This window comes from Notamacropus eugenii, chromosome 1, assembly GCF_028372415.1.
Source record: "Notamacropus eugenii isolate mMacEug1 chromosome 1, mMacEug1.pri_v2, whole genome shotgun sequence".
NCBI classification, from domain to species: Eukaryota; Metazoa; Chordata; class Mammalia; order Diprotodontia; family Macropodidae; genus Notamacropus; species Notamacropus eugenii.
In genome coordinates this window covers 126,544,253-126,570,380 of record NC_092872.1, presented here as the reverse complement: position 1 = coordinate 126,570,380, position 26,128 = coordinate 126,544,253, and the positions used below count along the sequence as shown (strand labels likewise).

The window sequence follows — 26,128 nt, the reverse complement described above, 5'->3', positions numbered from 1 at the left end:
CTTGCTTGTGGTAGCAGTGATCTTTAACTGTTTCATTGTGTATGAACGATGATGTTTTGAAACTTGATCTGTCATATGGACAATGATAATGGAACTTGATTGCCTTAGAAATATTGCAGTTCTTTTGACCTAGGAAAAACTCAGTAATTTCTGTCTCTTATATATTAGACTCTGAGATTGGGAGTTATGTAATCATTTTACTCCTACTATTAGCATAGTGAGAAGCATATAATACCGGACATAACAGGGGTACTATTGGAGTGCAACTGAGATGGACTATGCACTGGGAAAACTAGAATTATAAATGTGGGGTACAAATAGAAAGGAAGGGAAATAAAGGCATAAAATATTTGATGTGTGGGTTTCAATTTATAATTATTTTTATTGTGCTGGGATAATAGATATATGACTTCCAAACTGAAAAACAAACTAATAAGTAGTATTTTCCGTTTCTTAGTTTCTATTTGTTATACTTCTAGGCCCATACTATCATCATTTTCATTTTGGGCATTTAGTGTCTGGAATCTTTGGCACAATAAAAATATTTTAGAGACATTATTTGCAAACTTTTGCTTAAGTATCTGAGTTAAGAAATTAGGATATCAGTTGCAAATTGCTTCCTTTATTCTTTTACCACCAAGGATGTCCTCAGAGACATTTTGTGCAAAGCTAGTCACTTTGAGACGTGTATGTGATTATTTCCTATAATTACATGAGGTTGTAAAATTCAAGGATAGGAAAATAGTTGAGATTGGTATTGAGGATATAGCCACAGGTGAGAGAACTAAATACATAATGAAGGATTTGGGAATAAAAGGAGTTCTTAGTTCTTTTGGTATTGAAGAATAATTCCAGCAGGAAGTGATTGATGCTCAGGGTCTTGAATCATTTAAAACTTAGAAGACTAGAGTATTCAAGGACATGCTGCTCTTCGTACTTCTTGACTAAGAGCCCAAAAACATAAAGATGTCTATATGGGTTAATCTTACATTAACATGAATAACACTAGTGTTATTTGGGATTTATGCAACTCTTTGCATCAGAGATCAAGATGTCTTATAGATTTCTTTAAATCATTTGTCAAAAATAGGTTATTTTTGAAATGTTATTCTAGTTATCCTTGTAAAAAACTGAATACAGATTGTACCTTGTAATGATTGACAATCACGGGGTAACTTGTTCTTATGTTTCTGTTGTGAATAGTAGTACATATTCCTGTTGATGAGATTTTGTAGGTAATCAAACCCTATAGTTTTCAGTCTGTACATAGTCTGAAGTAAATATTCCTAATTCATTCCCCGTGAAACTAGGGAATGAAATGAAAGCAGTAATTATATTAGACAAGTTAATTTTTCAAGGGCCTTGACATGTATTTTCTCATTGTAATTTTTTCAGTAACCTCACAAGATAGAAAGAAAAGATAGTAAGGATCGAAATTTTGGTCTTCTGTTCCCTCATTAAATATTCCTAATGCTAATTTATGAGAAGGTCATGCAGAAATATTCTCATGGTAGAATCAAAATTGGAGAGTGAGAAATGAGGTTTATAACCCAGAAGACTTAAAGCGTTAGCAAGCTTTAAGCTCAGTTACCTATTTAGAATAGGTAATACCAAAGAAGAGAAAGTTGATGCTCTTTTTTTGGGGGGAACGGGATGGCATTCGGGGTAAGTGACTTGTCCAGGGACACACAGTAAGTGTCTGAAGCCAAAATTGAACTCGGATCTTCCTGACTCTGGGGCCAGTACTCTATCCTCTGTACCACCTAGCAGCCTCTTGTTGATCCTCTCTAACAGTCATTAGAATGTCAGTAGTTTATTCTTGTTTTTGGGGTATGGTGCTGAATTTATCATGAGTCCAGTATTTCATGAGAATCTGTCGTTCCATTGTGCCTTAAAATGTATTTAAACTGTCATCTAAGTGACCTAAGTTCACAAACAGAGTGTCCTCCTCACTTCTTCTGAGTTCCTTGCACACTTCAGTTTCACGCCAGTCTTGTCAAGGCCTATTTATTTTGCCTTTCCAGCTGCCGTCTTTTGTGCCCTCTTCTCTCCTGCAACACTGCCGCCGCTGTGGTACAGTCTTCCTCGCCTGTACTGCCTATACTTCCACAGAAGTCTTCTCCTTGTCCTCTGGTCCATCTTCCACTCAGCTTAAAGTGATCCTTCTAAAACACTGATCTGACAGGGTTACCCCTTTACTCAATGTCTCTTATCTCTCAGATCAAATAGAAAATCTTCTGTTTGGAGTTTAAAACCCTTCACCAAAAGACCTCTCCCTACCTTTCCAACCTTTTTACATTTTATTCCCCTGCACGTACTTTATGATTCAGCAACACTTGCCTTCTTTTGGTTCCTCAATAATATTCCTTTCCTGACTCTCGTCAGTGGCTGTCCTCAGTGCCTAAAATGCTCTCTGTACTCATTTCTAACGTGGTTTCCTTAGTGACTCACCTCAAATTTCACCTTACATAGAAGACCCTTCTATAGGTAACCCCTCCCCCCCTTTCCTTTCAGTACTTTCTCTCTGAGAATATCTTTTAGTTATACTCTGTATATGTCTTGTAAATCTCTGTATATCTCTTGCTTGTTGGTGTCCCTATTAGAATATCAGTGCAGGGACTGTGTTTTTACCTTTTTTTTTTTTTTATCAGTACTTAGACCAGTGTCTGGCACATAATAAGGATTTAGTAAATGTCGACTCACTAATAAAAGTACCTTTTCCTAGTCATGTTTTAATGAGTTTGTCAGGAAAAGGAATTTCTGGCTTCTGCACTGGGTAATAATAACCCTTCAATTGTCCAGATCAATTTAGCATTTCAAAAAAATCTGTAAGTAAAGTTTTCCTAAAATCAATTATGATAATAAGTAACACTACTGACAGTTTTTGGACCCATATTCTATATTATCTTGGAGTCTTTAAACAGAGTTGGTTACAGATTAATATTTAGAAAAACCCTTATTATCCATAGCCTGACATATAAATGATCAGTGTCTAGGATGCTTCAGACTTAACCAATTTAGTATTTCCATAATAAATTCAAAACTCTGGAGAATATTAGTTTTTTATGATTTCTGAAAAATTTTAAACCCACCATTGACATGAGGTTGTTAAAAACTTGCTATTTAAGATTTTAATAATACTAATGAGTCTTAAAAACTAAGAAAATGTTTTTCCTTCAAAAACAGCCATTCATGGTTTTTCACTCTCTTAATTGTAAAAATGAATAGAACTTAAAAATGAGAAATTCTTTTTTTAAAATTTAGTATTTTATTTTTCCACAATTACATGTAAAGACAATTTTCAACAATTATTTTTAAAATTGACTTCCAAGTTCTTGCCCTCCCTTCCTACCCCACTCATTGAGAAGGCAAGTAATTCGATATAGGTTATACATATGTAATCATACAAAACATTTCCATATTAGTCATATTGTAAAAGAAAATGTAGACCAAACTTTTTAAAATCTCAAGAAAAAGAAAGTTTAAAAAGTATATTTTATTTGTATTCAGATTCTGTCAGTTCTTTTTCTTTGGATAGATAGCATGTATCATCATAAGTCTTTCAGAGTTGTTTTGGATCGTTGTAAAATGAGAAATTCTTTTTAAAAACCTTGTTATTTATTCAAAGGCCATATTATTAGTATTTGTATTTATACCTTCTTAAAAAAGTTTGCCCGAAATTTTTTTCTTCATTTTTCAAAATTGTATTGATATCATATGTGTATATATACATACATATACATACATACACACACATACATATATATACATACATACACACACACATATCACCTTTCCCCTCCCCTAAACAGACAGTCTGTATAACAAAGACTAAGAAACAAAGAAGGGAATAAAGCCAGTTTAGCAAAACTAACAAATTCGCCACACCGTTTCTGAGATTAGATTGGGTGTTCCATACTGAGTTCCCCTACCTCTCTAGCTTTAACACTCAGGTTATCTTCATGAAGCTCATTTGTAAGTAAAACTAAGACCAACACAACTGACCACTTTGTTCTTTTCCATCTTTGGAGTCTTGATAAAAAGTGCAAAAAAACCCCCTCAAAAAATGCCAAACTATTAGCAAAAAAGAATGCTTTTAACTGAGGTGAATTAGCTAATGGAATGGTAGCCTGTGCTATGACATTCCTTCCTAACTTCTAAAATACATCTTTCTCTGACTACATTGAAGGGGAGCATAACATGTCCTTTCTGTATGTCAAGTGATATTAAACGAATATATCAAAGTTTAGCTGAAATGATTAATAGATGTAGTGAAAGTGTGAGCGTTGTACATTCCTATTAATATGGTTCATGAGAAGTTAGGGCATTATAAAGTGATAAAGCACATACTTTCCAAATAACTGGGCTTTTCCTGCTGTAATTTACCTCCATGAGAGATTGGCCTCTGCTTTTAAATTGCTTAAAACTACAAATGAAACACTTTTAACTAATCTTCACTGAATCTTCGTTTTGCACCCTCAGTCTCTACAATATCAGGTTCCTTGCTAAGAACTGAACAAAAACAGTAAAGGAACAAAGAATCAAATTCAATTCCATGTGTTAAGTTAGGCCGTGTTTATTTGGTTCCTCCTACATGCAGATCTACACGGCACTGTGATAGAGTGTTACAGACATACATAAGATGTGTCCTGAAAGTGTGTTGTAGGGCAGGTATGTACATATTAGTGATACTGCTTATGTAACCCAAGATACTAGGGAACTGTGGTTGAAGGAAAAACTGCCTTGAGGTGAATTATGCAAAGCTTCCCAGAAGTGGGTGTTGGGGTGAGCAGAGGAGAAAAGAAAGATTTTTGGGGTTCCCTTGTTTTCCCTTTTTTTCCTTCCTGTGCCCCCACATTTATTATTATGATAATGATAATTAAAAAAATAATTTATGTAGTGCTAAGTGATTTATCATGATTATCTTCACAACGACTCTTTAGAGGTAGGTACTATTAATTCTCCCATTTTATAAATGTGACCTGCCCAGGAGTGTCTGAGACCAGATTGGATCTCAGGTCTTACTGAGTCCAGGTCCAGTGCTCCATCCACTGAATCAACAGGCTTCAGTAAAGATGATGGTGTTGAGGTTTGTATTTGCCTATGAAACAACACGTACTGAACCATCTTAGAGTCTGCAGAGTTTTAAAGCGCTGCACAGAACATGTAAGAAGTTAATCCAATTCCTGCCCTTGACTGTGTTTAAATTCCTTTTAAAGCAATCATAGTCTCCCATTGCAGGATATATATGGCATCTGAAGTTGAAACACTCTTTTTCATTCAAACTTAGGTAGTTATTTGTTGAGATTAAATAGCCATGACATGTTGAAGAAGTATTGTTTATTATTGTCAGTAGTAAAATTCATCAGAGAATGAGAGGAGAAAACATTCTTCTTCACATTCAGTGACTCATAGTCAAAGTGACATGACAGTAGGATTTGATGACAGTTTTATATGTCAGCAGATGTGACACTTGCAGACTTATTCATCGATAATTCGGCTTGATAGCTAACATTTAACCGCAAATTTTTCAGACTTTCTGAAGTGACACAGTAACTGATGAGGATCTTTTTTTAGATTTAGAATTGGTTTTAACCAATTCTTATCTGACACATTTAGCCTATATATTCAGAGAAGGCTCACAGGCAATATGATAGCTAGCTTCAAATTTGTGGAGAAAGGAATAGATTTGTTCTGTTTTGTCTCAGAGGGCAAAATCAGGAGCAATAGATGGAAGTTATAATGAGGCAGTTGTACTACAATTTGTCATGCATGTTTTAATGGGGGTTCACTTTACATTTGGATTAGGCTAGATGGACCTTAAGGTCCCCTCCACCTTTCAGATTCTGTGATTTCTCATAATGGATCAGAATTAGGTACAAAATTAAAATTTTCTCCTGTATTTCTTTGTTTTTTCTTTTTTCTTTATCTTTTTATTTGGACCCCCAGGATCCTGTCAGGCATACTTCAGGAAAAGAAAATAATTGATTAATTAATTTTTAGTTTTCAGCAGTCACTTCCACAAGATTTTGAGTTCCAAATTTTCTCCCTATCTCTCCCCTCCCCCACTCCAACATGGCTTGCATTCTGATTACCCCTTCATCCAATCTGCCCTCCCTTCTATTATTCTCTCTCCCCCTTATTCCCTTCCTTTCTCTTTTCATTTAGGGCAAGTTCAATTTCTGTACCCCATTGCCTGTATATCTTATTTCCCAGTTGCATGTAAAAATAACTTTTAACATTTGTTTTTAAAGCTTTGAGTTCCACATTCTCTCCCTTCAGCCTTCCCCATCTACCCTCACTGAGAAGGCAAGCAATTTGATATAGGTTATACATGTGTGGTCATGGAAAATACTTCCATAACAGTGATGTTGTGAAAGACTAACTATATTTCCTTTTATCCTGTCCTGCCCTCCATTTATTCAGTTCTCTCCTTTGACTTGTCCCTCTACCAAAGCGTTTGCTTCTGATTACTCCTTAACCCAATCTGCCTTTCATTCTATTATTTCCCCTCTCTTATCTCCTTCCCCTTTGCTTTCCTGTAGGGTAAAATAAACTTCCATATCCAATTAAGTATGTATGTTATTCCCTCCTGAAGCCAAATCTGATGAAAGTCTCACTTAATTCCCTCTTATCTTCCCCTTCTTCCCCTCCATTGTAAAAGCTCTTTCTTTCCTCTTTATGTGAGATGATTTGCTACATTCTACCTCTTTCTTTCTTTTTTTCCTAGTACATTCCTCTCAACACTTAATTTTCTTTTTTAGATATTATCTCTTCACATTCATCTCACTTTGTTTGTGCCCTCTGTGTCTCTGTCTCTGTCTGTCTCTCTCTGTCTCTCTATACACACACATACATACACTCACACACATATACATATAAGGAGCTTCGTATCTTGCCCTCTCTTCCCTCCTTGAGAAAATGAATTCTTCACTGCAAGTAATAAGGACAATAGCTGTAGAATATTGCATTTACTGTTGAACTCAATCAATGTGCTGGTGTTTTTACTGAATTAGCTTTTTTTTTTTTTCTGTGTTTAAATGTTTGTTTCAAGGGACAGCTTGCTGAATAGGACAGAATGGAGAGATATATTTGGAAATAGATGTAGCATAAGAAAACCATCAATAAAATTATATAAAAATTAAGTCAGGGAGTCAGCACTGTGTTGGAGCCATGTAGATTCTCATACCTTCTACTGATGTTTTCCTGAAACTATTTTTAAGAAGGAGGTTTAAATTTTTTTTTTTAGCATTGTAGCCTATTTTTCTTATTATTAATAATAGCTAACACTTACAAAAGTACTTTAAGGATTGCAAAATACTTTGTGTATTTGTTATTATTTCAGCCTGATTTTACTTTGAGGGTAGGTACTATTATACTTATTTTGCATATTTTATTATTCTCAGACTCTTTTAAGGATAAGTGACTTGCCCAGAGTCACACACTTAGAGTCTGAGGCAGGATTTGATTTTAGATTTCTTGATTCTAAGTCTAGCCTTCTACTGCACCATTTAGTGATGGATGAATGAAAAATATTGTTATAATTAGCATAAGGAAGTCACCAATGCTTATCTACAAAATCATACATCCCACATAATAATTATACATGTTTGTGTAACCTTTTACTGTTTACAGAAGTCACTTCTGATAGCAGCCCTCTGAAAGTAGGTAGTGTGAGTCAGTCTCCTTTGAAAGCTTATGATTAGAGATTATGGTAGCAGAGCCCAGATTCAAATGTGGTCTTCAGACGCAGGCCAGTGTCTTTTACACTTAATATATTGCCTTGCCTCCCGAAAAACCATTCCATTTTGATTGAGTAGGAAAACGTGGAGTAGCTTATTAAATAACTATCCAAGTAGACATGGTAACCAATCAGAATGTATTACATATAATTCTGTTATAAAAGATTGTTTTGTTTTTTCAAATGAGCATTTGCTCTTCAGTGTTTGAATGAATAAAGGAATGAAGCCTCATTTGTTCAGTTTTTACTCCGTGTTAGGCCCTGTACTAAGTGCTGGAGACAAATGCAGAAAGCAGAGTAACCACTTCACTGAAAAAGCTTATACCCATCTAGGTAAGGACGGCCCACATAAAGCACTGTCACCAGGGAGGATGTTTGGGACAGGGAAGTCACAAAGAGCACTGGTGGAGTCATCATGTAATTGATTGACATATGTTTTCTAGTAATGATTGTTTTGATTTGTTTACGGTTCCTGAAGGTGGAAAACTGGAATTGGAAAGGATAGAAGGAGAAAAAGAAGTTTGGTGGACATAGGACATGAAGATTGCTCAAGAACAGCAGCTTGTGGAGTGTGGGTCAAGCTTGTTAAAGAAAACTCTGATCATAGTTAATTTTGCAATGTAATGATTTCGTAGTAGAAGAGCAGAAATGCTGTTGGAAAAGAGGTTGGAGTTAGCTTAATGAGCTTCTTTTTGAATGAGGATCTGAAAACTACTGGTTCTCTGAAATCACCTTGTATTTGACAGATCTGACAGTAAATGAACTCACTGAAGGTGCCTTAATGAAACAGGAGGCTTCATCTTGTGGATTTTACAGGGAGTAGCGCATCTAAAACTACTGCTTAGAAAGGGCCAAGTTTAGAAGTAAAACTACAAAAACTACTAATATAGTTTCCTTTTCATTAACAATAATAAAGACCCCATGGCCAGGAAGTCAGACTGGAAAAGCTTGTGGATTTTGTGAAACAGATACTAAGAGCTTTGAGTGTTTGGGGAAATGCCATCTTTTGAGGGGTTTTTTTTAGTCTATTAAACTGCTTGCCTTTCTCATAGTTATTGGTGATTACATTATATTCATATGAAATTTATTAAAATTGTCTTTTTAAATAGGGAGAAAATCTCATGCTTCATCTTTGTAATTAATTTCTTCTAGAACAAAATTTGCTTATAGCATGCGGTGTTCAGGACAATGGCACTTAACGATCGATGGTCTAGATTTCTGTATGGCTCAGGAGACAACTTTTTTTAGTTTTAATGCTACAGTTAGACAGGTTTTGAGCCATTAGTTATTCAACAAACATTTATTAATACAGTCACTCTGCTGATACCCAAAGAAGGGCAAAAATGGTATCTGCCCTGAAGGAACTCATATATTCTAATGCGAGAGAGAACATACAAACAGTTGTGAACATACCAGATACATTTGGGGTAATTTAGAAGTAGTGTCAGAGAGAAAGCATTAACATTAAGGGAAACAAGGAAAGGCTTCTTGAAGAAGGTAAGATTTTAGCTGAGAATTAAAGGTAGTGAAGGAAACCAGAAAAGGGGATGTCCAGCAGACAATTGGTGATGTGATACTGAAAGTGCAGAGAAAGATAAACACATCTGAGAATCATCAGCATAAGGGAATTTCTAGCAGTTTTTAAAAGTAGTTCAGCCACAAAAAGGTGTACAGTTCAGGAAGATTATCATTCATTTTTGAAATAAGGATGGTTGTTTTGTAAAATGCCAAGATGTGGTCATCCCTTGGGGGCATTCTAGTTACTTTACCTTTTATTGTTATTCTTTTTCCATTTCGTGTAGGGGCTTGGGAAAAGGAATACAACTGATACATTCCCTTATCAGATTAACTAAAGCTTCTTGGTTGCTCCTATCCCATCTTCTTTGACTTAGTGTCAGCAGTTAACACACCTTGAATTTTCACTGCAAGACTAAGCAACCCGTTCTGTGAGTTATAGTTCACAATGCCTGCTGTACTTAGTTTCCTCACTTCTACTTTCACCACAGAAAGTTAGGGGACATTGCATCCTATGGAATATTAGGAGAACATTAATGATGGCCATTAGCTTTTTCAACCACTACCACTGTTGCCATTTTTTTATTACTCTTCGTAATGAATTCATCACCACCATCAACACCACCTTCATCGTTGTCATTGTCCTCCTCCTCCTCCTCCTCCTCCTCATCACTAATATTTATAGAGCACTTAATATGTGCTAGGCCCTGTGTTAAGTTCCTTATAATGATAATCTAATTTGATAGGTGCTTTTATTTTCCCCATTTTATAGATGAGGAATCTGAGCCAGGCAGAAATGAAGACTTGCCCAGGGTCACATGCCTAGTAAGTGCCTGAAGCCTCATTTGAACTCAGGTCTTCCTGACTCTAAGCCTAGTTCTCTGTGCACTGTGGGGATACCTAGTTTCCTTCATAAGCATTTATTAATTATCCACTAAGAGGCAGGAATGAGGAAATATCGCAGGAAACAGTATTTCCTCAAGTCACTTACATTCTATTGGATGAGAAAATTGGAGGACCTGGCAGTTCAGATCAATAATCCGTTTTTATCCCCCAACTTTGAGGAAGCTTGTGTAAACATTACAGTTGTACTGTTATAGGCATTTTTTTGTTTGTTTTTTTCTAACATATAACCTACCTTGCCCTTTTGAAGCTCTGGACCTTCCCATATGACTTGACTTAATTGAACCCATTCTTCCAGGCCCATTTTAATTCCCATTTCTGTAAAGCCTTTCCTGATTATCTGTTCTCTATGTGATCTATCTTTTCTTCTCTTTCTGAATTGAAGTACCAGTTACTTGGCACTAGTGATATACTATTTTATATTGTTCCCTTTGTGTGAGTTTGTCTTTATATTTCTATCTAGGTTGTAAGTTCTTGAGCAAGAAGCATTTCATTTTAGATAAGGGGGATATTTCATCACAGCTTTTAGCAGTGGCATATATATTGCAGGTGCTCGATAAATATCTGTGGGCTGGTGAATGGTTGGTTAGAAGAGAAAGGAGACTGAAACTTACTCCTTTGGGAATCTGATTGAATGGCCATCATTGTTAGGAACTCCCACTGAATCTAATATGAGAAGTAGGTTTTCTGTTCATTCTTTTGTGTCAGTATAAAGTTTTGGGAGTAAAGTAGAAGAATTCTTAAAATTTTAAGATAATATTTAGTGAGTATGTTTATGAAATCTAGTCACATGTAAAAAGTCATAGATAGAGAGGAAAATATGTCTTCTTCACATCTTTCAATCAATTTTGTGATAATAAAGATGTGGTCTGCCACAAAATATAACCTATGAAATCCTACCTGTTTTATTCTAATACCCTCAGCAAGCATGCCATTGATATGTGCATAGATAATTCTCATAAAAATTCTTATAAAAGAACCTGAATAAAATGGACACTCTAAACTTTGTAATATTGTAATATTTCCTATAAGACAGGGCAAATCCTTGATTTTTAGCCAGGTACCAAATATTCCTGTCCAGGACATCAAGGCAAGCTCTAACTCTTCCAGAAAATGGTTTAAGATCATTGATGTTTTTGTATAGCTGTCAAGGTCAGTGCTTGAAAGATACATAGATTCTTACCTCACCTGGACCATATCCCTGAATCAGGTGCTGAATACAAAAATTAGATTTGATCAAGCTATGGCTACCTCTCCTTTCTCTGTTCTTGATAGAATGAATCTTAGAGTTGAAAGGAACCTCAGAGGCCATCTGGTCTAACCCATACCCACGCATGAAGTATACCCTCTGCCCTAAGGGAGATTAAAAAGGCTAGCTATCCTTTCTTTTATGACTTCATTGAGGGGGAAATATACCAGCTCCTAAGGGATCCCATTCTGTGTTTAGGTAACTGTTTTTCCTTTCTTCAAACCTAAAATAGATCCCCTCACTGTGCTACTTTTCTGACATCCTCTATATACCAGTCCCCAATCCTTTTCCTCTTCTTACTCTGTTTTTAAAATTGTTTTTTTCTTTTTGTCATAAGGTTCAAGATTATGAAAAAGGCATGTTCCTTTCTTTCAGATACCTTGAAAATGAGTGTCTTAGTACCATCAGAACTATTGCCTCTATTGTGAACCCTCTCTATGCACTTATGCTTGGGCCACTAGCTGCTTTTCCCATGTTGGTTCATATGGGATATGTGGCTTAGTTTGGTTAGAGACCCAGTATGGTGGTTCTACTGTCTTTGGTGGTGAAAAAAGTTTGTTTTAAAATCTTGATAAATCTTTTCCATGATTTTCCTTCTGTTACAGGTCCTTTAAGTATCATCCTTAAATATCCTTGATATTACTTTGTTTAGGTTGGTCCCTTACCAGGCTTTCTGAAGATTTGTTTTTTTCTCTTTTTCATTTTACTGTTTTATGAGATAATAATATTCATAATTTCCCATCATGTTTCTAAGTTTATATGGCCATTATTTTTTTATGGGTTAAATTTTATTTCATTTTCAAAGATCAGCCTTCTCCCTTGCTTTTGTCATCTCATCTCACATTGAGAAATCAGGAAAAACAAAACCCCTGTTACAAACATATGTAGTCAAGCAAAACAAAATTTTTCATTGGCCATCTCCAGAAAAAATATCTTTTTACTCTCTGAGTTCATCACATTTCTGTGAAGAACTGAGCAGCATGATTCATCATGAGTCCTTGATTTGTATTCAGAATTCCCATGTTTTCTTCCTTTCTTTCTTTTTTAAAAATATACTTTATTGTAATTGGCCAAAAATCCACTTTCTCATTCTCCTATCATGGGAAATAGTGCTCTCAATCACTAATAATTAGAGAAATGTGATATAAAGCATACCCAAGTTTCTACCTCATATCTGTTAAATTAGTAAAGGTGATAGAAAAGGAAAATGACAATTGTTAGAGGGGCTACAGAAAAACAAGTTTACTAATATACTCTTGGAACTGTGAATTGTCCAATCACTTTGGAAAACAGTTTTAGACAATTCTCCAAAAATTCCTAAAATCCGTACTCTTTGAACTGGTAGTTCCATTACTAGGTTTATACTTTAGACCAGGGGTGGGGAACCTGTGGCCTCAAGACCACATGTGGCCCTTTAGGTCCTCAAGTACAGCCCTTTGATTGAATCCAAACTTCACAGAATAAATCCGCCTAATAAAAGGATTTTTTCTGTAAAACTTGGACTCAGTCAGTAGGCTATAATTGAGGACCTAAAGGGCCATTTGTGATCTTGAGGCTGTAGGTTCCCCACCCCTGCTTTAGGCCAATAAAGAAAAAGGGGGAAAAGACTCATGGAAAGATACTTACTGCCTCCTCACAGGAGAATTCAGTGATGGATTCAGTTGTAGAAGGAGACATACATTTTCAAACATGGACAGTATTTTAATTTGTTTTGCTTGATTATGTGTATTTGTTATAGGAGTTTTGGTTGTCTTTCTATGTATTTTCTTTGTGGGGAGGGATGGAGCTAGAAATGAGGTAGGGATAGAAAATCTTTCCTCCTACCCTATGAAAGAGAATAAGAAGAATTACAATCAGGACAACTTTGAATATTTTGTGTTGAATTGGTTATGTTTTTTTTTTTTAAATAAAACTAGCTATAATAAAAATACCAAAGAAAAAAAAATCACTGTCCCTGAATGGATTTACAGGAAAATTCTATCAAAAATTTCAAGAACAGTTAGTATCAACAGTTAGTATAAAGAACAGTAGAACTACACACAGATATCGTTAATCAGTTACATTTTACATTTACAGTAATATTACATTTACATTAAAAAATGAATAAAATCCTCTCAGACACCTATTTAGCTAAGAAACCATTCATTATGACCAATTGGATTTATACTAAGTATGCAAGGATGGTTTAACATTAGGAAAATAATAAACACTTATTAATACGTGAAAACGAAAAATAAATTCTCCAAACCACATGATTGTTTTAATCACATGATTATCTCTACTTTGACAAAGTACAGTGCTTAGTTAAGCTAAAATTAAAACACCTGCCCCACCCTTTGCCAGTCATCGGCATAGAGAGGTCTTTTTAGAATATTATATCTAAAACCAAAAACATTCATCAGAAGCCACTGCCATATACCAAGAAATTTTTCCAATCATTATTGGCATAAAGCAAGAATGCTCACTAACCCTGTATTTGATATAATTCTGGAAATGCTAGTGATGTCAGCAAGATCAGAAAAAATTAAAGGTATAAAAATAGGCAAAGAGAAAAAGAAACTATCCCTATTTGCTGATGACATGATGATTTACTTTAAAAATCCTGGGCAATTGACAAAGATACTAATTGAGAACATGAATAGTTTTAGCAAAGTTCAATCTTTTTTCAGTTATGGCTTGCTCTTTATTGTGAGAAATGTGCTCACTCTAAAGAAAGGGCAATCCTCACCATGAAGCCAGAAAAGTGCTCATTTTATTTTAGCCAATTATTCTGCTTTCCTAGTGAATGGGTCTCTCCTTAATGGAGAATGTGCTTGCTCATACAAATGCAATGCTTTTTATGCTGTTTCCAATTCGAATTTCCCCTCTTGCTCTCCGTTGGCTAGATGCAATGTCCTGAACCTCCCGCTTCATATTCTTCTCCCTGATAGGTTCCTTTTCAAACAGTTTGTTCTTTTTTTTTTCAAATTTTTTAATTTTATTTTTATTTTTTAAAATTTATTTATTTAACTTTTAACATTCATTTTCACAGAATTTTGGGGCTCCAGATTTTCTCCCCCCTTGTCCCCTCCCCCCACCCCAAAACACCAAGCATTCCAATTGCCCCCATCACCACTCCGCTCTCTCCTCCATCATTCCTCTCTGCCCTTGTCTCCATCCTCTCCTCTGTCCTGTTGGGCCAAATAACTTTCTATACCCCTTTACCTGTATTTCTTATTTCCTAGCAGCAAGAACAGTACTCAACAGTTGTTCCTAAAACTTTGAGTTCCAACTTCTCTTCCTCCCTCCCTCCCCAACCCCTCCCTTTGGAAGGCAAGCAATTCAATGTAGGCCAAATCTGTGTAGTTTTGCAAATGACTTCCATAATAGTCGTGTTGTATAAGACTAACTATATTTCCCTCCATCCTATCCTGTTTCCAATTACTTCTATTCTCTCTTTTGATCCTGTCCATCCCTGTGAGTGTCGACCTCAAATTGTACCCTCCTCCCCATGCCCTCCCTTTCATCGTCCCCCCCACCCTGTTTATCCCCTTCTCCCCTACTTTCCTGTATTGTAAGATAGGTTTTCATACCAAAATGAGTGTGCATTTTATTCCTTCCTTTAGTGGAATGTGATGAGAGTAAACTTCATGTTTTTTTCTCACCTCCCCTCTTTTTCCCCAAACTAAAAAAGTCTTTTGTTTGCCTCTTCAGTTTGTTAATCGTGCATACAAGCTTCTGATCTTTTACTTGATCAGAAGTTCTCTTAGTTCACAACTCTGATTAGAACCAGTCATCTCTGACTTATATTCTGCCTTCGCTCAAAGCTGGGTGGAGTTTTAATCCTGTGGAAATATAATTCCTCCTTTTATTTCCCACATTGTGACCTCATTTGGGGTCTAGCTCTTTTTACAGATAAGGAACCTGAAGCAAAGAGGGTTAGGTGACATACCTAGGGTCGCATAGCTAATACATATCAGAGGCCAGATTTGCATTCAGAGAGATGAGTTTTCCTAACTCCAGGCCTGGCACTCTGTGCCACTTAATTGCAAGTTTTTATGGATGTGATTTTTTTTTTTTAAAGCTTAAATGAGCACTACACTTTGTCAAAGGCTTTTCTTTTTTTGGATTTGTTGAGATAATCATGTGGTTTGGACAAATGTTACTTTGCTCATTTACTTCTATAAATTGTGTACGTAATCTGTTCAACTGATCAACCTCTTTATTTCTTATCCAGTCCCAAATTAAGTAGTTACAGCTTTGTAATATGGTTTGAGACCTGATACTGTTATACCTCCTTCCTTCCCAGTTTTTCATTAACTCTCTTGATAGTCTTGACTTTTTGTTCCTGTCAATGAATCTTTCTATTTTTTCTAGCACTGTAATGTAATTCTTTGGTAATTTGATTGGTATGTCATTGAATAAAAAAAAAAAAAGGCTGTATTGTCACTTTTATTAGTGTTAGCTTAGCCTACCTATGAGCAATTAATGTTTCTCCAATTATTTAAATTTGTCTTTATTTCTGTGGGAAGAGTGTTTTGTAACTCCATTCATGTAATTCCTTTGTGTGCCTTAGCAAGTAGACTCCTAAGTATTTCTACATGTCTGAAATTTTTCTTTCTCTTCTTGGATTTTGTGTGTAATACATAGAAATACTAATGATTTGTGTAGGTTCATTTTACATCTTGCAACTTTGCTAAAGTTATTGTTTTGATAAGTTTTTAATTGACCCTCTAGGGTTCTCTAGGTTTATAATTATATCTCTATAAAATGTGATAGTTGTCTTTCCTCATTGCCTATGCTTATTCTTCCAATTTCTTTTTCTTGCTGTTGCTAGAGCAAGATTTCTGGTACATCACTAAATGATAATGGTGATAATGAACATTCTTGCTTCATTCCTGATCTTATTGGAAAGACTTCTAGTTTATTCCCATTACAGATAATGCTTCATCTTGGTTTTAGATAGATACTACTTATCATTTAAGGAAAGCTTCATTTATTTCTGGTTCCTTTTTTTTTTTTAAAGGGGAATGCAGCAGGTGGTTGCATTTTGTTTGAAATTTTTTTCTGTGTCTATTGAAATATTCATATGATTTTTGTTTTTGTTGTTAACATGGTCAATTAAGCTTATAGCTTTCCTTATATTGGACAAGCTCTGTATTCCTAGAATAAATCCAATCTGATAATTTTGCCAACAGCTGCTTCTTCAGAATAGAAAAGCTCCTGCCTCTTCTGTAGCTTCCTTTTATCTTTGTTAACTCCAAATGTTCATTGCTCCTTGTCCCTCTCCCGTTGTGTGTGTGTGTGTGTGCGTGTGTGTGCGTGTGTGTGTGTTTTTCTACCCTCTAGGTCTGAAAGCACTGGATCTTGTGCCACAAGATCTATATTCAAATCCCCGCTCTCCCCCTGTGATTTTAAACAAGTTATTTTTCTCTAGATGTTGACATTTCCTCATCTTTAAATGAGAAGTTTGAACTGGATGAGAGAGGGAATAAGTATTTAAATTGCAGCTATGTGCCTGGCTCAGCTAAGGGCTTTTACAAATAAGATTTCATTTGATCTTCACCACTACCCTGTGAGGTAGGCACTATTATTATTCTCATTAACTGTTGAGGAAATGAGACAGATGTTAAGTGATTTGCCTAGGGTGACACAGCCAATAAGTGCCTGAAGTCACATTTCCCAGCTTCTACTCCCAATTCTAAAGAAAAACAATGCCAAATGAAGTTCAAACTACCAAATAATTGCATTCATTTCATAACAAGCAATATTATGCTTAAGGTTCTATAGGCTAGGTTTCAGCAATGTGTACAACAAGAATTCCATGAAGAGTAGACTGGTTTTCAGAGAGGCAGAGGAACTAGAGACCAAATTGTCAACATTTGCTGGATTCTGGAAAAAGTAAGGGAGTTTATGGAAGGACTTATATGAACTGATGGTGAGTGAAGAAGTCAGAGCCAGGAGAACATTATACACAGTAACAACCATAGTGTGTGAGGACTGTTTTTGATAGGCTTAGCCTCTCATAGGGCTAAGGAACTAAATGCAAGGAACTAAAACATTTCCAAAGGACTCATGATGTAAGATGCTATCCACATCCAGAGAAAGAACTATGGAGTCAGAACACGGAATGAAGCAGACCATTTTCTCCTTTGTTATATTTTGTTTTTCTCGTGGTTTCTCCCATTTGTTTTAATTCTTCTATGCAACATGAATAAAGTGAAAATGTGTTTAATAGGAATGCATGTGTAGAACCCATTTAAGATTGCATGCCTTCTTGGGGAGGGAGGAGGGAAGGAGGAGGAGAAAAATTGAAACTTATGGAAGTGATTGTTGAAAACTTGAAACAGATAAATTAATAAATTTGGGGGAAAAAATGCAAAGGAGTTCCAGAAAATCATCTACTTCTGCTTCATTGACTATACTAAAAACAACTGACTGTGTCAATCACAACAAAATGTGGCAAGTCCTCAGAGATGGGAGTACCAGATCATCTTGTCTCATGAGGAACCTGTATGTGAGTCAAGAAGTAACCATTAGAGTCGAATATGAGGCAACTGATTAGTTTAAAGATTGAAAGGGGGTAGGACAGACCTTTATATTGCCCTTTAATTATTTAATTTATGTATACAGTAGTACTCATCATATGAAATGCTAGTCTGTAGGAACCAATAACCAAAATAAAGATAGCCAGGAGAAATATCAACAGTCTTAGATATGCAGATGATTCCACACTAATGACAGAAAGTGAAAAATTAAGCCTCTTGATGTAGGTGAAAGAGGAATGTAAAAGCTAACTTGAAACTTAATATTAAATTAATATTATATATATATACACACACATACACAAATCCTAAGATCTTGGCACCTGATCCCATCACTTCCTGGCAAACAGAAAGAAGAAATGGAAGCAGTGTCAGATTTCACGTTTTTGGGCTCAAAGACCACTCACTGCAGCCAGTGACTCTAGCCATGAAATTAAGACACTTGTCCTTTAGAAGGAAAGCTATGGCAAATCTGGACAGCATGTTAAAAAGCAGAGATGTCACCTTGCCAACAAGGTTCTGTATAGTCAAAGGTATGGTTTTTCCATGGCTGTGAGGATCAGCATCATAGTGACGCTTTCCAGTTGTGGTGCTAGATGATACATTTGAGAATTCCTTGGACAGCAAGGAGATCAAATTGGCCAGTACTTAAAGAAATTAATTCAGGCTATTCACAATGAACATGAACTTGGACAGGGTTTGGGAGATAGTGGAGGATATGTCCATGGAGGACAGACTTTGAGAGTATGGGGGAGGATATGAAGAGTTGGACACCACTGAATAACAACAACTGCCTAACTCTAGGTCTAGTTTTTTTTTAATCTGTTGTGCCCCAATCTGGATGACCTTTAAGATTCCTTCTCTATTTTAGTCTCTTCATGTTAATCTCAGTATACATGTCAGTATTCCTCTCTGTCTCCTCAGACTGACTTCCTTTTTCCATTTTTCTAATAGTGTTTTTTTCCAATCCTATGTAAAAAAAATTTTGTAGCATTCATTTTTATAAAATTTTGAGTTGCAAGCTTTTCTCCCTCCCTCTGTTCTTCCCCTCCCCTGTTCCTAAATTGGCAAACAATTTGATACAAGTTATATATGTGCAGTCCTGTAAAAAATATGTCCATATGTGTCATAGTTGTGAAAAAAGAAATGGACCAAAAGAAAAAAAAACATGGAAAAAATCAAGTGAAAGTCGTGTGCTTTGATTTGCATTCAAAGTCCATTGGTTCTTTTTCTGAATGTGGACAGCATTTTACATCATGAGTCCTTTGTAATTATCTTGCATCATTGTTATGATCACACAGTGCTGCCATGTTCTCCTAGTTCTTCTCATTTCACTTTGCATCAGTTCATATAAGTCTTTCCAGGGTTTTTTGAAAGCAGCCCAGATCATCACTTTTCAAGGAATGGTAGCATTCCATTCCATTCTGTTCTTTGCCACCACAAAATAGCTGCTATAAATATTTTTTCTCATGTACGTCCTTTTCCCATTTTTATAATCTTTTTGGGATACAGACCTTGTGTTGCTGGATCAAAAGGTATGCACAGTTTATAGTCCTTTGGACATAGTTACAAACTGCTCTCCAGAATGGTTGGATTGGTTCACAACTTCACCAACGGTGCATTAGTGTCTCAGTTTTCTCATATCCACTCCATTTATCATTTTCCTTTTTTTTTTTTTCATATTAGCCAATCTGATAGGTTCAATGTGGTACCTTGAAGTTTTTTGATTTTCATTTCTCTAATTAGTAGTGATTTAGAGAAATTTTTCATATGATTGTAGATAGCTTTGATTTTTTTTTTAATCTGAAAAGTGCCTGTTTATATCTTTTGACCATTTGTCAGTTGGGGAATGACTTGTATTCTTATAAATTTGACTCAGTTCTCTATATATTTGAGAAAGGATGTCAGACATACCTGCTGCAAAGATTGTTTCCTAGCCTTCTGCTTTCCCTTTAATCTTGGTTGCACAGGTTTTGTTTGCACAAATATCTTTTAAATTTACTATAACCAAAATTATATATTTTGATTTCATAATGCTTCCCATTTTTATTTGGTCATAAATTCTTCCCTTCTCTATAGATCAGACAAGTTGACTATTTATTGCTCTTCTAGTTTGCTTATGGTATCATCTTTTATGTCTTAGTCATGTACACATTACTTTTTCCATTTTTTAAAAGGAAAATTGTTTTCTCCCTGATAATCTGTTATTTCTGATTCTCTTTGCCCTTTCTTCCAGCCTTTTGAGCATAGATCATGTCTTAGCTATGGCAATAATACAAACATTCCATGCATTGCAGAGTATTGTAAAGATCTTCATGCTGTTCATACTTAATAGTAGTGAGCTCTTTTTCTTTGTCTTACTTCTTTTTGGGCTCTGCTGTGCGAAGAATTTGTGGACTTCTTTAGTTTTGAAAATTTCACTTTTCCTCACCTTTTTTTTTTTAACACCTTGACAGCTACGTTCAATTTCCTTTCCTTTCCCTCACCAAGAATTTGCTATAGATGTCCAACATTTTCTGCCCCTTCTTTGAGTCTTCTTTTTGCTTGAGTCTTTTTATCCCCTTTTCTTTCCCTCAGGTCCTTTTGCTTACGTTCTCTTCCCCTTTCTTTTTGAGTCTTTGGCTCAAGTACTTCATCCTGAGAGCAAGATTCAGTTACTTTTCTCACATTTAATTTCTTAAAATTTAATCTCTGGCATTCTTAAATTCAAAATAACTTCACATCCCTCTTATAGTTCTTTATCCACTATTTCCTTCTCCTTTACTTTTAAATCTTTCTCATGTCTTTTCTCCCATGGAAGCCCAAAAGTAGTAGTTTTTATTTTTTATTATTGTTTATTTATTTAACTTTTCAACATTCATTTCCACAAAATTTTGGGTTCCAAATTTTGTCCCCATTTTCTCCCTTCCCCGCACCCCAAAACACCAAGCATTCTAATTGCCCCTATCACCAATCTGCCCTCTCTTCTAACATCCCTCCCTTCCCTTATCCCCATCTTTTCTTTTATCCTGTAGGGCAAGATATCTTTCTTTACCCCATTATCTGTATTTCTATTTCCTAGTTGTAAGAACAATACTCAACAGTTGTTCCTAAAACTTTGAGTTCCCGCTTCTCTTCATCTCTCTCTCCCCACCCATTCCCTTTGGAAGGCAAGCAATTCAATATAGGCCATATCTGTGTAGTTTTGCAAATGACTTCCATAATATTCATGTTGTGTAATACTAACTGTATTTCCCTCCATTCTATCCTGCCCCCTGTTGCTTCTGTTCTCTCTTTTGTTCCTATCCCTCCCCAAGAGTGCTCCCTCCTCCCATTGCCCTCCCTTCCATTATCCCTCCCCACCCTGCTTATCCCCTTCTCCCCCACTTTCCTGTATTGTAAGATAGGTTTTTATACCAAAATGAGTGTGCATTTTATTCCTTCCTTTAGTGGAATGTGATGAGAGTAAGCTTCATGTTTTTTCTCTCACCTCTCCCCTTTTTTCCCTCCACTGAAAAGTCTTTTATTTGCCTCTTTTATGAGAGATAACCTACCCCAATCCATTTCTCCCTTTCTCCTTCCAATATATTTCTCTCTCACTGCCTAATTTCATTTTTTTAAGATATGATCCCATCCTATTCAGTTCACCCAGTGCTCTCTGTCTCTCTTTCTCTCTCTGTGTGTCTGTGTGTGTGTATGTATGTAATCCCACCAACTACCCAGATACTGAAAAAAGTTTCAAGAGTTACAAATATTGTCTTTCCATGTAGGAATGTAAACAGTTCAGCTTTAATAAGTCCCTTATTATTTCTCTTTTCTATTTACCTTTTCATGCTTCTCTTGATTCTTGTGTTTGAAAGTCAGATTTTCTTTTCAGCTCTAGTCTTTTCATCAAGAATGCTTGAAAGTCCTCTATTTCATTGAAAGACCATTTTTTTCCCCTGAAGTATTATACTCAGTTTTGCTGGGTAGGTGATTCTTGGTTTCAGTCCTAGTTCCTTTGACTTCTGGAATATCATATTCCATGCCCTTCTATCCCTTAATGTAGAAGCTGCTAGATCTTGTGTTATCCTGATTGTATTTCCACAATACTTGAATTGTATCTTTCTAGCTGCTTGCAATATTTTCTCCTTGAACTGGGAACTCTGGAATTTGGCCACAATGTTCCTAGGAGTTTCTCTTTTTGGATCTCTTTCAGGAGGTGATTGGTGGATTCTTTCAATATTTATTTTGCCCTCTGGTTCTAGAATCTCAGGGCAGTTTTCCTTGATAATTTCATGAAAGATGATGTCTGGGCTCTTTTTTTGATCATGGCTTTCAGGTAGTCCTATAATTTTTAAATTGTCTCTCCTGGATCTGCTTTCCAGGTCAGTTGTTTTTCCAGTGAGATATTTCACATTCTCTTCCATTTTTTCATTCTTTTGGTTTTGTTTTGTGATTTCTTGGTTTCTCACAAAGTCATTAGCCTCCATCTGTTCCATTCTAATTTTTAAAGAACTATTTTCTTCAGTGTGCTTTTGAACCTCCTTTTCCATTTGGCTAATTCTGCTTTTTAAAGCATTCTTCTCCTCATTGGCTTTTTGAACCTCTTTTGTCAATTGAGTTAGCCTATTTTTCAAGGTGTTATTTTCTTCAGCATTTTTTTGGGTCTCCTTTAGCAAGGTGTTGACTTGCTTTTCATGCTTTTCTTGCATCTCTCTCATTTCTCTTCCCAGTTTTTCCTCCACCTCTCTAACTTGATTTTCAAAATCCTTTTTGAGGTCTTCCATGGCCTGAGCCCATTGAATATTTATTTTGGATGTTTGGGATACAGAAGCCTTGACTTCTGTGTCTTTCCCTGATGATAAGCATTGTTCTTCCTCAGAAAGGATGGGAGGAGATATCTGTTGACCAAGAAAGTAACCTTCTGTGGTCTTATTTTTTTTCCCTTTTTTGAGCATTTTCCAACCAGTTACTTGACTTTTGGGTCCTTTGTCAAGAGTAGGGTATACTCTGGGGACCTGTAAGATATCAGTTCCTCCAAGGTGGCACAATCAAGTGTGTACTAGTCTGGGCGCAGGGAAGGATTTTTGTGCCCAGAATCTTAGCAGAATTTCCTCTCCACAGCCACCTGACCTCCAGTTCCACCAAGCTAGCACTGGGCTTGGGGGGGGGGGGGGTGGGATTCAGTCAAGCTGTAGGGGCAGGGCCACCTTTCAGTGCGAGACAAAGACCAGCTCCCTCCATGCCCCCAGGGGTTTTTATGATCCAGCAATGGTCTGGGGCTGCTGTAGGGGCTGCCGTGAGAACTCCTTCTGCCTGCCTGATGTGGCCTCTGTGGGTCGCTGCCTGAAGTCAGAGCTAGGAGAAGGTCCTTCCCCCTTCCTAGCCCCCTGAAAAAACCCCTGTCACTGACCTTTGGTGCCTGTGGGTTGAGGGATCTTCAAACTGGGGATTCTGAGACTGGAGATTCCACCCCTGAGGGCTGTTCACGAGCTGCACTGCTTGGCCAAGGCTGGGCTGGGCTCCACGTTCTGCTTCTTGTTGGGTGCAACTGACGTTTCCCATGGACCTTTCAGGTCACTGTGGGCTGGAAATCTCCTCCACTCTCTTGTTCTCCACTTCTGTTGCTCCAAAATTTGTTGAGAGTGCCTCTCTTACAGGTATTTTATGGGTTATGTGGGGAGACCCTGCCTATGTGTGTCTTTCTGCTCCAACATCTTCGCTTCACCCCCAGTAGTAGTTTTTATAATACCAATTTCAGATTTACCACCAAACATAAAAAAAATTATTTGTAAATTATTAGATATCGATTATAGATTCAAAATGTCATGCAATTTGTATATTACATAATTTATTCATCAATAATAACTAAATATTCAGTAATTTATATAACACATGTTGTATTTGTTCTTTGTTCTGAAAGAGGACTATGACATCAAGATGGTGACATGACTTGTGGTTGACTTTGATTTGTGTGAGGGGGAGGGTTGTAGTTGATGTATAAAAGAAAAGTTGAAACTCAGCATGTAACAAGAGCAGTTTTGTTTTTGTTTTTTAATAAGTTACAGAATTGTTACATTAGTTTTTGTGGCAAGCCTGATAACTTTAGTGTCCTTTTTTATTTTGGATGTTGGAAGGGGTTGAAGTTTCTACTTTTCTTATTTTGAAGCTTATATTTTCTAATCAATGACATTAAGATGTGCAAGCAAAGGGTACCATTAATTAGTCTTTTTTGAAAATATACTTCTTATATTGATTAAGCTTATTTAATGCACTCTAAAGTTATTTTCTGCAATGAAGAACCATTTTCACTAACACATTTACTGCTAAAATTCATTAACTTTCTGTTGTCTGTAAACAAGTTTTATTTTTAAGCTTCTAGATCTCTCTCACAATCAGTGTATATCACCTAAGTTTAATGTTGTAAAAGATGAACATTCTTACTCCAGTTTTACATTTTAAAAAAATACTTTTTTGGTAGAAAAAAATAGTTTACAGTCAATCATTTATTGTATGCCTCTCCATCCAGATTCATAGTCAAACATGGTCCCCCACCTTCAAGGAATTTGCCTTCTAGGGAGATGATATACACATGGAATGGCAGAAAACTTTGTGTGGTAAAATAGTAAGTTTTATTTCCAGTAGAAATAGGCAAATGAACAACATACACTGGACAAAAGAGAACAAAGTAGGTCGGAATAATTAAGAAGGATTTTATTGGAACGTGAGATAGACCTTGAAATATGGATAATATTTTGGAAGCTAAAAATAAAAGGATGAAGTCATTCTGAGGAGAAAGAACAGGAACAAAATCGTTAGGGCTGTGAACAGTATTCTAAATGGAGAAAATGGTTCATGTTGAGAAATAGTGGGAAATAAATTTCATTAGTAGAATGGAGCCAGGTTATAAAATGCCTCGAATGTAGAGCAGAGTTTACATTTAGGTAGCCAATGGGCAATGGTAAATTTTATTAAGTGAAAGAATGAAAGCATTGATCAAGTAAGATTACTCAGGCAGTTGTACATAGGATGAATTAAAAGGGAAGATGAATGAAATCAAGGCTGAACCTCTTGTAGTAATTCAAGTATGAAATGATAAAGACCCCAGATAAAGGTGTACAGTGGTGATTAAATAGAAAAAGGAACAGTGCAATAAAGTTATGGAAAAATAATGGAATGAACTTTATAACTGATATCTTTGCTTCATCTCCTATATGCATTTTTCCCATTTCTTTCATCATGTTCTTATTTCATTTATAAAATAATTTTTACTTTAAAAAAACCCTTTATTTCTAACAGAAATTCTAGTTCAGTTTGTGCCCAGGTTGTGTTTTTCTTTGAAGCTTTGCTCATAGATCTTTGGAAGTCATCTCTTCAGTTTTATGTCTTTGGTTTCTCATGATAGCTCTTTATTATTCTTGTTTAGGCCACGTCCCACTCTGTGACCCTCTTCTGGGTTTTCTTGGCAAAAATACTGTAGTTCTTTGTCATTTTCCTTCTCTAGCTCATTTTACAGATGAGGAACTGAGGTGAACAGGATTAAGTAGCTTGCCCCAGGTTACACAACTGGTAAAGGCCTGAGACCAGATGTCTTCCTGACTTCAGGCCCAGCACTCTACCTGCTGTGCTGCCTAGCTGCTCTTTATGGGAAGATTATTTTTCTTCCAGGCTTTCCTGAATTGAGACTTTGTATTAGTGCCAGTCTCTGTGTGTTTCTGCAGGGATTATCTGGGCCTTGTTTGGTCTAGTTTTGTGTTCTTGATTCTGCTGATGCTTCCTCCAGATATTGAGTGCCTTATTCTTCAAGTTGTCCTTGGTTTCTGAGAGTTGGGGCCTGCAAGCATTTAGTGTGCTCAGAGCTCTTTGATCCAGGGGGAGGTTTGCTTGCTTGCCTTTTCGGTCTGGACTCTGCAAGGTCCTGTCTGAGTCTGAGCATCACAACTGTGAGTTTGCCCTTGGTTGGAGCAACAGGAGGCTGCTGCTAAGATCAGAACAATAGATCTGCAGTTTCTCATTTGGTCTGAATTCCTCAGATTGTCAGGGTTATTGAGCTGCATGTAAGCTTCAGACTGGACTAGGGGAGGATCTAAAACTCTCCTTCAGGATCAGAATCACACAACTGTAGTCTGCTTATGTTTCTGCTCTTTTCCTAGTACATATAACCTTAGCCTTGGACCTTTCTTTGCTGTAGATTGCCATTCCCCAATCTCTATCCTAATACGTGACCTAGCTGTA

The 26,128-nt window shown here is 36.3% G+C and overlaps 1 protein-coding gene across 6 annotated transcripts in view; it reads left to right on the top strand.

Annotated features, from left to right (window-relative positions):
* Positions 1 to 26,128, top strand: part of CSNK1G1 (casein kinase 1 gamma 1) — a 256,264-nt gene that overhangs the window by 119,302 nt on the left and 110,834 nt on the right. The window lies entirely within an intron of this gene.